This window comes from Watersipora subatra, chromosome 8 (assembly GCF_963576615.1).
Source record: "Watersipora subatra chromosome 8, tzWatSuba1.1, whole genome shotgun sequence".
Taxonomy (NCBI): Eukaryota; Metazoa; Bryozoa; class Gymnolaemata; order Cheilostomatida; family Watersiporidae; genus Watersipora; species Watersipora subatra.
The window spans coordinates 37,363,294-37,378,057 of record NC_088715.1 but is presented as its reverse complement, the minus strand read 5'-3'; positions in this window follow the sequence as shown (position 1 = coordinate 37,378,057).

Sequence of the window (14,764 nt, the reverse complement as noted above, 5' to 3'; positions counted from 1 at the left end):
GGACCACCAGAAGGGTGCAGTTGTTGGGGTTTGAACCTAGGACCTAACAATCACTATCTCGCTACCTTACCAACTGCGCTATCTGTCCATGTATACATACATGTATATAATATAAATGTATGTATATATATACATGTATATATATATATAAATATTTGGTTATATATAGATATATATCATACTTAGAACTCTGATTTTAGTTCTAACTATGATACATTTCAATATATATATATTATATATATATTATATATATACATGTATATATATACATATATATATATATATATATATATATATATGTAGATATATATATATAAATATATATATATATATATATATATTTATATATATATATATATATATATATATATATATATATTGTTGCTCTTTAGGTGCCATATGTGTTTGCTCAGCTCAGTATATATATATATATATATATATATATATATATATATACTCAGTATATATATATATATATATATATATATATATATATATACTGAGCTGAGCAAACACATATGGCACCTAAAGAGCAACAATATAAGATATACAACATCGTGGAACATTGTCACCAAAGTGCAGCCGTACTCCAACGTAACCAAGACGTGTAACTTATGCCAGACGGAGAAACTGTACATTATGTTTAGACTCGAGCAGGCAACTTTAAATAAATGATCAGAACTTATGTCATCACGTAGACACAGAAACAAATATTTACTTGAGAACACATAATGGCCAATTATACCTCTATGGAGAGCAATTCCAATTTTGAGTTTCAAGCTTTTAGCTTTTTAATCCCTTTAATCCTCCTAACATTCATTGATGAATACAACTGCTCTGTACACATTCACACTACCTGACGATTGCAGCTAGCTCGCTGGCTGTATGAAACCTGTATGGTTGTAGTAATAAATTGAATAAACTTTAACTAAATAATTTTATATATATATAAATTATATATATACATACATATATATATAGGTCTCTGGTAGGAGACCCGAGTTAAAACAGAAATTACCACCCACACGGGTTAACCGGGGTGAGGAAACAATTATATATATATATATATATATATATATATATAGAGTGCTCAACATAGGATGAAGCAGTATAAATTAGAAAATTAAATAGTTCACTTATCAAGTGAACTATTTAATTTTCTAATTTATATATATACATATATATTAATAAATATATAGATATTTATTTTAAGGCTACTTAAAATCTAATGATTTGCGCAAAGATTATGTGTAGACTCTAAGGCTATGTGTAGACTCTAAGGCTATGTGTAGACTCTAAGGCTATGTGTAGACTCTAAGGCTATGTGTAGACTCTAAGGCTATGTGTAGACTTTAAGGCTATGTGTAGACTCTAAGGCTATGTGTAGACTCTAAGGCTATGTGTAGACTCTAAGGCTATGTGTAGACTCTAAGGCTATGTGTAGACTCTAAGGCTATGTGTAGACTCTAAGGCTATGTGTAGACTCTAAGGCTATGTGTAGACTTTAAGGCTATGTGTAGACTCTAAGGCTATGTGTAGACTTTAAGGCTACGTGTAGACTCTTTCCTGGACGTGACTTTCAAAGAATGAAAGCAACTAATTGTAACATCAATAATCAAAAACAACTCATTGCTTCTGTCTGAGTTAATGAGATGCGTACAATGTTTTTAGTAGTTCTGTAGTGTCAGCCTGTATGAACATGGAAATATTTTGGTATGTGGAGTTGTGTCAGCCTGTATGTGGAGTTATTTTGGTTGGAGTTCCAAGAAGAAATGCGGCATCCTTTTTTACTTGTTTGAAATATTGACATTTAAGACCTTTTGTTTTGTCAATCAGTTGATATGTTGCGCTTGTTGGTATAGAGCAGTGCTAGGGCGATGAAAAGTTACAGACATGATAAATGATCTTATAATATGGATTACGATCAAGTCTAGCACTCTAGGGTTACATTCTAGTCAATAAACATGGAGATGATTGTGTCAGACATGTTAGTTCCTTCATGAGCTGAGGTTAACGGATGAGAGCCAGTTCACGGGTTGTTTCCCAAACCACAAGAGTTCATGCACTCAGTAAAACAAACCGTTTTTTTATAGAGGAGGAGCGACTCCGATATTTTAGAGGTAGACTCTTCTTGTTCATCAAATTAAAAGAAATTAAATGCGCAAAGAACTGCCAGAAAGCATTAAATTTACTGACTTTATTTAAAACTTCCCAGCACATAATTCAGGTGAAAACTTACTAAAGACTTGACTTACGCACCCTGACCTTGACCTTGACCTACTAGCCACTGTACTGAACACTTATTCCTTGATCAGAATGCAGCCACTTATCTTGACTCGGTAAATGTTGTAGCATGGTTTGCACTTCGAATCTACTTCCAGTTCATGTCACAGCTGAAAATATCTTTAACCCTGTCTGGTGTTCACAGTTTCCACAGTTTCCACAGTTTCCACAGTTTCCACAGTTTCCATAGCATATTGATGACTTTGTGATTTTTACAGAGGTATGGTGTGATACAGCAGAGTGTGACAGAAGTAGGTACGTGATTTCTTAAGCATGGAGGGTATGTGATTTCTTATGAATGGAGGATATGTGATGTCTTATGAATGGATGATATGTGATTTCTTATGAATGGAAGGTATGTGATTTCTTATGATTGGAGGATATGTGATTTCTTATGCATGAAGGATATGTGATTTCTTATGCAAAAAGGGGACATTCGAAACATTCAGATGGCAGTCATTTTTTTCTTAGGATAATTATAGTAATTCTTGCTTTGGTCTAGTGCTTTATGCTTGAATAACTGAAGCACTGGTCTTGTATCAAGTACATTTGTAGATACTAAAAACTGTTGCATTCACTTGCAGGTCTCACTTGCAGGTCTCACTTACAGGTCTCACTTGCAGGTTTCATTTGCAGGTCTCACTTGCAGGTCTCACTTGCAGGTCTCACTTGCAAGTCTCACTTGCAGGTCTCACTTGCAGGTCACTGGTTGAGCTGATAAAGCAGTCAATCATAACAAATGAGTTCCAGTTCTTCAGTTCTTCTGATAAGGAATTCATCAATCTAAGAGAAGCAGTTGTTCTAATCAAAAGCTTGCCGGAAGGAGCGGAGAGGCATATTAAACGTGGACAATTGCTTATGACATCTAGAGGAGGTGGTGTGATTGATTGCACTACTCCTTGACCCTTTGGTTGCCATCACTAGCACTTGTATATTAAAGACATTTTAAGAGGTATGCTTACTTTGTGATGATGTGCCTTATCTAAGCTGTATATAGCAATTATCCCACGACCAAACACGAGCGAAGCAAATGTTTGGGAGCTTTATGATAAATGCATATGCGCACACAGCTCCCGAAAACTTATCCGTCAACAGCCGTAACCAAACTCTTGTACCGAAATCCCATCAACAAATTTAACCATTTTTGTGTAGAGCCGTTTAAGTATAATAACAATACAAAACACATATAAACCTATTTAAATATGTTACCAAGTCTTTAAAAAGTTGAGACAATTCCTAAAACTAACCCATCTGATCGGATAATACATAACTAGACAGATTAATTTGGCCTAAAATCGCCATTAAAACCTGACAAGCCTTTTTTAATCAATATTAAGACCGGCAAACAAAACGCCAATAAAGCCGTGCGACAGATAGAAGAATTATTAAGACGTGTGCATTTCACGAGAAAAATCGGCCCATTTCACCAGTCTATGGCATTGTCCAATTGCTGAAGGTTTTTGTAATTAATGTAGAAGCACTGAAAGGCTATCGTTTCTTTTTTGCCGATTTTATTATTTGATTTAACTACTCAATTTTATAAGATTATTATAAGATTTAATTATAAGAAAAATCATTTGAATTTACAAGATCGAAGTATATAGTGACCAATGGTGTGCAATAGGTTACTTTTATTATTTTTCTAAAGATTTTGTTGGTGATATTACGGCTGTGCCCAATATCGCGGTGCTGCCAGGCCATTTTTAATATTTGCAAAAATTAAGTAATAGGCCTACATTTTCTTATAGACATACAGCTATTTCTATGAAAACCAGGTAAAATCTGTTTAGATTTTTAAATTCAGCACAATCTTTTGGATTTAAATTCAAAAATCTAAATAAATATCACAACTTCTTGATATTGGTTGCTATGACATTTTGACATGGAAACAAAATTGTTTACATTTCATTGGTTTTCGCATCTCAAACTTGAACACCAGTTTTCTCAAAACTATGTGTTCGCACTAATGGTAATCATGCATTCAGTTTATTGATCATAAAATCTGCTGTAATTAAGCTGGAATCAAATTGTTTTTGCAAAATAACTGAGAATTTTCTCCTTCTGCTAGTGTAGATAACTCTAAATCTCACACACCCGACTTAACCATGGTTTCTGTGATCATGACCCATTTTTTCATTTTGCTCCAGTTTGCAAAGAACTTCCAGACACACGTGAATGCTGATGTTTGCTTTCTGTTACAGATCGCTGTCAAAACCATTCTACATTCAACACAACCAACTTTCAAACTGTGTATATTATACAGCAGCTTGCCGTTTGACTGCTAATATTGCATTTCTCAACCAGCTGTATCCTTTCTTTTTTCCAATATCACTTTGGTCTTGGGCTGTATGACGGGAATTTTTAGTATTGTGAACACAGCAGTTTACTCATTCTATATTATCTACTAGCTGTGCTACCCGGCGTTGCCCGGGTGATAAAAAAGTCTGGACAGAAAATTGATTAGTATTTAACATAGAACAACGTTTACCACTCTAACTTTCAAACTACATATCATGAGAGAAGTGTTTTGTGTAGTTGAAATAAATTAAGAGAAAAATGAAAAAACTGAAGGTTTTAAAACTTTGTCAAACAACTGTAACTTTCAAGCTATTAGCCTGGCACAATGCCAATAGAAAATTTCAGTAAGCTGCTAGGCTTCTAATGACGGTACTCCATGACGTTGCGTCAGCATTGTTGTCAAGCTACAGTTATTCTAATAATAGCTATAGCCGGAATTCAGACAGACATACGGACATACTATGAGAAACATATATAGATTATACTAATACTAATATACTCAACAATACTAATAGGATAGCCAGCATGGGAGTCATGGTTTACTAAAGCTAGCAGTATTGAGGTTTAACATTTATTCCCTTCTGCTTTCTCAACAACTACTATGCTTACATTAGAATAGACCAGCTTATAGAATACTAGAATGCTGGCAGTCTCTGGTGTCGAAAGAGATCATCAGGTGTAATAAGTAAGTGCACAATTATTCTTGTTGTTGAAAGGTGGTTGAGTGGCTCAGATGTTATAGCAATTGGCTGGGAAGTCGATTATTTGGGTTTTTTCTAATGTTCTAGGCATGGCTTCAGACAGGCGGATAGACTAATACGCCTCTTATTATAGTAAAGATATTATATTGATTTTATGGTAATACAATAAATCATTATTACTATATTATGTTCAATTATGTAATACTATATTGTATTATATTGTATTAATTTATATTATGTTGTATTAAAGTAAAGGTCACTGGTACAGACATCTTCTACTAGGGTTTGCTAGTAGCTCAGTTGTACAGCCCTCCTCTACTAGGGTTTGCTGGTATCTCAGTTGTACAGCCTTCTTCTACTAGGGTTTGTTGGTAGCTCAGTTGTACAGCCCTCCTCTACTAGGGTTTACTAGTAGCTCAGTTGTACAGCTTTCCTCTACTAGGGTTTGCTAGTAGCTCAGTTGTACAGACTTCCTCTACTAGGGTTTGCTAGTAGCTCAGTTGTACAGACTTCCTCTACTAGGGTTTGCTAGTAGCTCAGTTGTATAGCCCTTCTCTACTAGGGTTGCTAGTAGCTCAGTTGTATAGCCCTCCTCTACTAGGGTTTGCTGGTATCTCAGTTGTACAGCCTTCTTCTACTAGGGTTTGTTGGTAGCTCAGTTGTACAGCCCTCCTCTACTAGGGTTTACTAGTAGCTCAGTTGTACAGCTTTCCTCTACTAGGGTTTGCTGGGAGCTCAGTTGTACAGACTTCCTCTACTAGGGTTTGCTAGTAGCTCAGTTGTACAGACTTCCTCTTCTAGGGTTTGCTAGTAGCTCAGTTGTACAGACTTCCTCTACTAAGGTTTGCTAGTAGCTCAGTTGTATAGCCCTCCTCTACTAGGGTTGCTAGTAGCTCAGTTGTACAGCCCTCCTCTACTAGGGTTTGCTGATAACTTATAAAAGTCATTGAAATTTCACAGCGTAAACCTTTACTCAGTTTATTTAATGAAGTGAAAAGTTGTCTTCATTATGCATGAATTTTACAGCATTCATACTAACTACATTTAGGTACTCCGCGGTATAAAATTTGATCAATTAACATCTGCCCAGTGATTATATGCATGCAGACAAACCACTTGCTATAGCTTGTCCCTTAGTGGTTATATACTTGCAGATAAACCACTTGCATTAGCTTGTCATTCAGTGCTTACATACTTGCAGACAAACCAATTGCTATAGCTTGTCAATCAGTGGTTGTATATAGTAGTGCTGCACGATATCTGTGCATGTACCTTTGATTACCTGGTCTCTAAATATATCGAATATCGAAAATTTTCGAACATTGGATTTGTCTTCTTTCGATATGTAGTGTTGGGCTTTAATAAGAACGATATGAGAGGATATTGGTTAATATAGGTTGGAAAACAGGAGTTGCCTTCTCTTTACAATAAAGAACATCCAACTCCAGTTTTACAAAATAAAATAAGCCGATATTTCGATAAAATATCGGCTTCGATATTTATATAGATTTGAAAACTGACCAAATATAAAATCATAATCATCCACTGAAATATATCATCACATATAATTATATCATTTTATCATACAGCACTAATATATAGTGTAGTATTATTGCGTTTGGCTAAAAGTAGAATTGAAGAGTTGCGGTTTTGTTTGTAGTTTATTGCATTAACTTGCGCCCAGAATGATCACCGATGTCAAGGTTAACATAACATATGCAAGGAAAGACAACACTTAGAGTATAGCTAGCCCAGTTCCAATACGTCTCCCCTTCTGGGATTTGAAACAAGCAACAAATGCAACTTTAAGTGTGTACGGCAAAAGATAGGATATACAACGAAAGTGATTATCAGTAGGATTTGTCTCAGCACAAAAAGTACATCATAGGATATATATGTCATGATTATCCGAGGGATGTTTGGTAGTTCTTTACAAGATATGGCGATGGCTTGCGATCACGTCGTAGTCTACTGTTAATGTTCGGAGACTGGATGTCTTGCCCCTTTTCCGGTATATCCACTGGTCTACCCTGTAGCTTAGCTGGTGTGATCATCTGAGTATCTGATGGGGCTGTCATTGGAACGAGGGCTGATCTGTTTCAGTGTACTGTGTTGTCTGCTTCATTGGTTATAGTGTAGGAACGATGAGCTACTGGTCGTAAGACTACTCCTGTGGCTTTCTGATCCTGGATGTATACCTGTTGACCTGGTTTCATCTCTGGAAGGTCTTTAGCACAATTACATTTATAGTAATGCTCCGCTGCATACTTTCGTCTGTCCTTTTCCCGGCTGCAAATCTCTTTTTGATTGGCAAAAGCAGGCATAAGGTGATCCAGAAGGACCGGTATACGCATTTTGAAGCGTCGTCTCATCAGAAGCTGTGAGGAAGAGGATCCATTCTTCAGAGGGGTTGATCGACAATTCAGCAGAGCTGTGGAGAGGTCCCCTGTCTTAACCATTAGGCGTTTCATAGTGCCAACCGCGCATTCAGCCTCTCCGTTAGCTCGTGGATAGCGGGGTGATGAGGTAATGAGTGTAAAATTGTTGTCTCTCGCATATCGCTCAAAACCTTGTGATGCAAACTGAGGACCATTGTCTGATACTATATAGTCTGGGAACCCATGTGTTGCAAAGACTTTGTCTAGGATGGCTACTGTGTTAGCAGAAGTCTGGTTCTTCGTAGTTTCATGAACCTCAATCCGTCGATTATAGAAGTCTACAATCAGAAGGTAGACCTTCCCGTCTAATTCAAACAGATCCATCCCGAGTCTCTCCCATGGGCGATCAGGGAAGGAACTGGGTGCCAGGTGCTCTCTTGAAGTAGGAAGAACTTGTTGGCAGATGTTGCATTGACGAACTACCGCTTCTATGTCACCACTCATACTTGGCCACCATATATCTCTGCTTGCTCTCGCTCTACATCTCGCTCTGCCCTGATAGCCCTCGTGCATGAGATTGCGCATCTCCAGCTAAAGACCGCCAGGTATCACAAGTCTCCCATCATAGAGCAACACTTCCTTATCTACAGTCAAATGGCCCTGATGATCAAAATAAGGTGTAAGTGATGGATGTTTACTTTTGTAGGCTGGCCAGCCACGTTGACAGAATTCTATTACCTTCCGCAGGATTGGGTCATCATTTTGAGCATCCTGTATGCGATTCATAGATGAGTGTTTTGGTATGAACACTTTATTGACGTATTCCACTTCATCAATAAACTGCACCTTGCTAACAGTAGTCGGCGCTCCATTGGTCCTTGATAGATAGTCTGCCACATGGTGTTTTGACCCTGGAACATAGATAACCGTGGGAGAATACTTTATCAGACGAAGACAAAATCGAAGAACACGGGCCGGCGTATTCGCAAGATTCTTCGAATTGAGCAGCGTGACTAGAGGCTTGTGGTCTACCTCTATGGTGAAAATTAGCCTGTGTAAGTACTGGTTGAATCGTTCACAGCCCTACGCTACTGCCAGCGCCTCTTTCTTGATGACTGCATATCTTCCTTCAACCTCCGTTAAGGATTTTGAAGCAAAGCTGACTGGTCGTCGTGTACCATCAGTTTGAATCTGAAACAAGGCCACTCCTACTCCGCTGTTACACGCATATGTGGCAAGTACTGTCTCGAGTTTTGGGTCATACGGAGCAAGAACTTTGTCAGAAGCCAGTATTCCTTTCAGTCTTGTGAATGCGTCCTGCTGAGCCGTGCCCCAGACCCACTCTCGGTTTTCTTGGAGTAACTGATGAATCAGTGCCGTGAGCTCCGCTAGATTAGGGATGAACTTCATTAGCTGATTCAACATACCATTTAAGAGTTTGATGTCTGATTGGTTCTGAGGTTCAGGAAATTTTAAAATGGCCTTGGTATTTTCTGTGTCAGGGTGTATACTCTCCCCATCTATGATATGTCTAAAAGATTTGACCGATGTCTGCCTGAATAGACACTTTTTTCTATTGAGAGTCATGCCTGAGTGAGTGATATGATTAAGAACCTTCCTGAAACAGTCGTCGTGGTTTTTCCTAGTAGCGGCATAGATCAGAATATTATCCATGTGAATTATTACCCCTTCGATATCACTTAGTAGTTTATTCATATATTGCTGAAAAACCTCTGGTGTGGCTGAAATTCCAAATGGCAGTCTGTTGAATGCATATCTATCAGAGGTGTTGTGTCCATAGAGTTACGCTGCTCTTAATGTTTAATGACTATGCTATCTTTTAACGGAAGTGACGTGATAGATATCAATATATGTGCGAGGTTGAAGCGCCATTACTATTATCTGTTTCTTCTGTCAATAAATGCAATCGTAACCATCTGCACTTCGTGTACACTTTAAATGCATACCAAAACATAATATTAGCGACAAAGATGATTTAGCTTACCTTTGATTCGTTTTCTGGTTATTTAACTCGTTATTATCAACTGTGATGGCTGGATTACCTATTCCCACGTTTGATGACGGCACCGAGGTTGACTCGTTTTTGGAAAGATTGGAATGCTACTTTGCTGTCTAGTACTGAGAATGCAAAGAAGGTACCTATCTTGTTAATGGGACTTAGTGCTGGTCAGTATCAGACTTTGAGAGACTTGGTTTCGCCTGCAGTGCCACAATCTGTTGGTTATGATGATTTAAAGCTTAGCTTACAATCACACTTTGGTGAGCCTAGAAACATGAGGCTGGAGCATACGCGGTTTTGCTCAATTACACGTCAGAGTGGTGAGTCATTTACAGATTTCCAGATTCGAGTCAGAAAGGAAGCTAGATACTGTAACTTTAGAGATAGACTTGATGAAAATTTGCTGGAGCAATTTATCTCTGGAGTTAATCATTCAGAATTATCGAAAAAACTCATTGAGGATACTAGAATCACGACATTAGCTAGAACTATGAAAGTTGCTGGTACAGTTCAGTTACTTGATGGCGATTCTTGAGCTATAGCTGCCACTACTACTAATGTCGTTGATCCTGTTGCTCATAAAGGAGGTGCAATATCTAACTATAACACTTTTTCGGCTAGTAACACTAGAAAAAGACAGAAGACTTCAAAGACCGTTACATGCTTCCGATGTTCAAAACCTGGCCATGTAGCTAGTGACACTTCCTGTCCTGCACGAAGTAAAATTTGTAACCAATGCAAGAAGGAGGGACATTTTGCAGGCTCGAGGTTCTGTCGTAAAGTGAAGAACAAGAAATCTCCGATGGTGAACGCTATTGCTGACGATAACGCTGCTACACCTGATGGCATTACAATTATGACTGGTTCGCCTTCAGCTGTAGACAATTTTAGTCATGAGTTTACGGTAGGCCATGGGCTTACGCTTGGTAAGGGCACACCTACTTGTACTGCATCAATGGCGGGTATTTCAGTAACATTTCTTGTAGATTCAGGTGCTGTAGATAATGTACTTGATAGACAGACCTATGACATTTGACGCAATAGTGTTGTATTACAACCAACTACCAAGAAATTATTTGCTTATGGACAATGTGCACCCTTGCGTATGTTAGGACAGTTCAATTTAAATGTCTCAGTAGATAGTAAGACTGTTAATGCTACATTTTATGTTTTTGACGGTATTGCATGCAATTTGTTGAGTGCTGCCACTGCTAGTAGTCTAGGGCTATTCTGTTTGACTAATGTTAGTAGCTTGAGTACTGAAGCCAGTTTGGAAAGTGTTGTGAAAGACAAGTACCCTGGGTGTTTTTCTGGTGTGGGCAAATTGAAAAATGTACAGGTTAAGTTACATATTAATCCAGACTGTGAGCCAGTTGCTCAGCCAGTCAGACGTCTACCTTTCAGTTATCGGGCCAAAGTTGAAAAGGCTTTACAAAAATTACTTGAAGAGGATGTTATTGAGCAGGTTCATAGTATAGGTTCTACTTAGGTAAGTCCTTTGGTTGTTGTGCCTAAAGAAAGGGATGAGGTTTGTCTGTGTGTTGACATGAGACGAGCAAACACGGCAATTGTTAGGGAACGCTATCCTGTGCCAACAATGCAGGAAATGCTAGTTGAGCTCAATAGATCCAAAGTATTTTCCAAGTTGGATTTGAAACAGGGTTTTTTCCAGTGTGAATTGCATCCTGCATCTCGGAATATTACTACTTTTGTAACACATATCGGTCTGTTTAGAATGAAGCGGCTAGGAATGGGAGTATCTGCTGCTCCTGAGATTTTTCAGTACACCATTCAGACAGTTTTGAATGGGCTTGAGGGAGTTTTAAATTTAGCTGATGATATTGTCGTTTTTGGTCAAACTAGTGCTGAGCACAAAGTCAGATTGTTAAAAGTAATGAGTCGCTTGTCCAAGTGTGGTCTTACTTTGAACCTTGCTAAATGTGCATTTGGTGTTTCCTCGATCAAGTTTTTAGGTCATGTTATTTTGAGTGATGGTGTCTTACCTGACCCTGGTAAGATTAATTCCATTTTGTCAGCTAGACCTCCCCAAAATGTAGCTGAATTAAAAAGTTTTTTGGGACTTGGGCAATTTGTTGGTCGATATGTTCCCTAGCTTGCTGTTGTTGCTTCACCTTTGTGGTCACTGACCAAAAGCTGTGTTTGTTTTGAATGGTTGCAGGTACACCAGGATTCCTTTGTAGCTATCAAAGATTTTGATGATTTCATGTGAAACCTTGGCATACTATGACAGAAATGCAGCCACCACTGTGGTCGCAGATGCAAGTCCTACTGGTCTCGGTGGAGTGTTATGCCAATTTCAACAGAGAGTTTCTAGCATTGTGGCATATGGGCATCGACGTTTGACAGATGTTGAGTCACGTTATTCTCAGATTGAGCGCGAGGCGCTTGCCTTGATTTGGGCTTGTGAGCATTTTAAAATGTACTTGTTAGGAAACAGTTTCCAGTTGGTGACTGACCATAAACCTTTAGTTGCAATTTTTAATAACCCAAGTTCCAGGCCAACCTCCTGATTGGAAAGATGGAGTCTTAGGCTTCAGGCATTTGATTTCAATCTTGTCTACCGGTGAGGCTCCAAAAATATTGCTGATGCCATGTCTCGTTTGAGTGTATCAAGGGATGTCTCTGGGCCTGTCACTGATGATTCATACATCAGGGCAGTTGTAGAGACTGCTATGCCTTGTGCTCTGTTTTGGAAGGAGATGTGTAAGGCGGATTGACTTGTGAGAAGTCTAAGACTATTAATTCAGCACTTCAAACTGGTAATTGGCAGCAGCTTTCTTCTGCGATAAAGGCTGTTCGCAATGAGCTGAGTAGTTGTGAAGGCGTGATTCTCCACGGCGACCGTATTTTTGTTCCAGTGTCATTGTGATGCAGAGTTTTTTTTTGGCTCATGAAGGGCACCAAGGGATTGTGAAGACAAAACGGTGATTGTGTCTGAAAGTCTGGTGGCCCGGTGTTGACAAGGAGGCCGAGTTGTTCTGTAGACAGTGCGTTTCTTGTCAGTTGGTTAGTAATGATGGTCCTCCTGTACCAATCACTCTCACCCAAATGCCCAATGGTCCCTGGAAGTTTTGTGTCATTGATTTACTGGGTCCTTTGCCGGATGGTCGTTCTGTTTTGGTTTTAGTCAAATATTTTAGTAGAATCTTTGAATGTTCTTTTTTAAAGAATACCAAAGCGGAGAAAGCTGTCCTTTTTTTAGAGAATGTCTTTTTACTGTATGGGTACCCGGAGTTGCTTCGCTCAGATAATGGTCCTCAATTTGTGTCAGGCGAATTTCAAGGATACTTGAAGCGGTGTGGAGTGTGATGGGTATCGACCACACCTTTGTGGCCCCGAGCCAATGGGGAAGTTGAACGTATGAACCGGACTCTTTTGAAGGTTCTTAAAGTTGCGAAGAAAGAGGGCAAAGATCTTGAAAGAGCTGTACAGGAACTTTCTATGACTTACAAGTCGACACCTCATTCAGCAACAGGAATGACACCTTCTTCTTCGATGTTTGGAAGAGAGATGAGAACAAAGTTACCTATGTACAGCGATGTTGTTCGTGGTATAGACAGTGAGGCTAGGGATTGTGATGGCCAATACAAGGAGAAAATGAAAACCTATGCCGATCGGGGCACTAGAGAGACTGAGTTTGGAGTAGGAGATAAGGTGGTTATGAGACAGGAGAGCAAGGGGAAGCTAGACACTAACTATAGACGAGAAGAGCATACAGTTGTTGGGCTTCAAGATTCCGATATGGTTTGTGCGAGGTCGGATGGTTCTTTGGTTCGGAGAAACGCATCTTTTGCAAAGCAGCTTGCATCTCCCAGTTCTTTTGACAATAGCCCACAAGTAAATGAAAGTGTCACACAGGTGCCAAATGAGCAATCTAAGTCTAGCGTTGTTATAGAGGATGGCCTTTCCAGTCGTAGGTGTAGTTCTTGGGCTCATAAACGACTTTCAAAGTTTGACGATTTTCAAATGTATTAGACACTCACACAGCTGGGGTACTTGTCTTGTTTTTATATTTTCTTTTACTTGGTGCATTTTATGTATTTTGTTAACATTAACTTTAGACTATGCTATTAAGTAGTTGTCTTGTTTTATTGTGGGTACTCAACTAACTGATTACCTTCTATTTTGTAATGTATTTTACTATCTAAAGTCTTGGAGGGATGTTGTGCCCATAGAGTTATGCTGCTCTTAATGTTTAATGACTATGCTATCTTTTAACGGAAGTGACGTGATAGATATCAATATATGTGCAAGATTTAAGCGCCATTACTATTATCTGTTTCTTCTGTCAATAAATGCAATCGTAACCATCAGCACTTCGTGTACACTTTAAATGCGTACCAAAACATTATAAGAAGGTGTAAGGAAAGTGGTCAGCAATCAAGAGTGTTTTGTGAAGTTGATTTGATGATACCCAGAATTGGCATCCAGACGAGAAAAAACCTTACTCTGTCCAAGTTTGGCCAGGCTGTCCTCGACACAAGCAGTTGGATAAATCTCTCACCTAACTGAATGATTTAGGTGGGACAGATCCACACATATGCACATGGATCCATCTAGTTTTGATACCAGCACCATTCCACTACACCATTCCGTGGCTTCTTTTACCGAGGATTTTAACGCCCATTTTTACCATCTACTGGAGTTTATCTTCAACCTTCAGTAACAGAGGCTGTGGTACAGAGCGGGCGGTGTATATACACATAGGTCGGGTATCTTCTTTGATACTTATTTCGTAAGAGTAGTCCTTGACAAAAACCAGTCCATTGAAGGCTGTAGAGTATTGCTGATATATTGTCTCTATGTCTGTCTCAACCTGGTACACATTGCATGTTAGCAGTCCAAGGTTTTTGCAGGCCTCCCTACTCAGTAGGTTGGTGTTCTGGTTAGCTATCACATATATAGTCTCGTTGGTAGATTTTCTGCCATATCTGAGGTACGCTGTAATAGTTCCTAAGCAATTAATGCTGTGATTTCCAGGACCACGAAGACGAGACAGGGCTTGCTCTAGATTGACCCTCTGAACCATGGGTTATGTAATTTTCATAACTGAAGCATCTGCG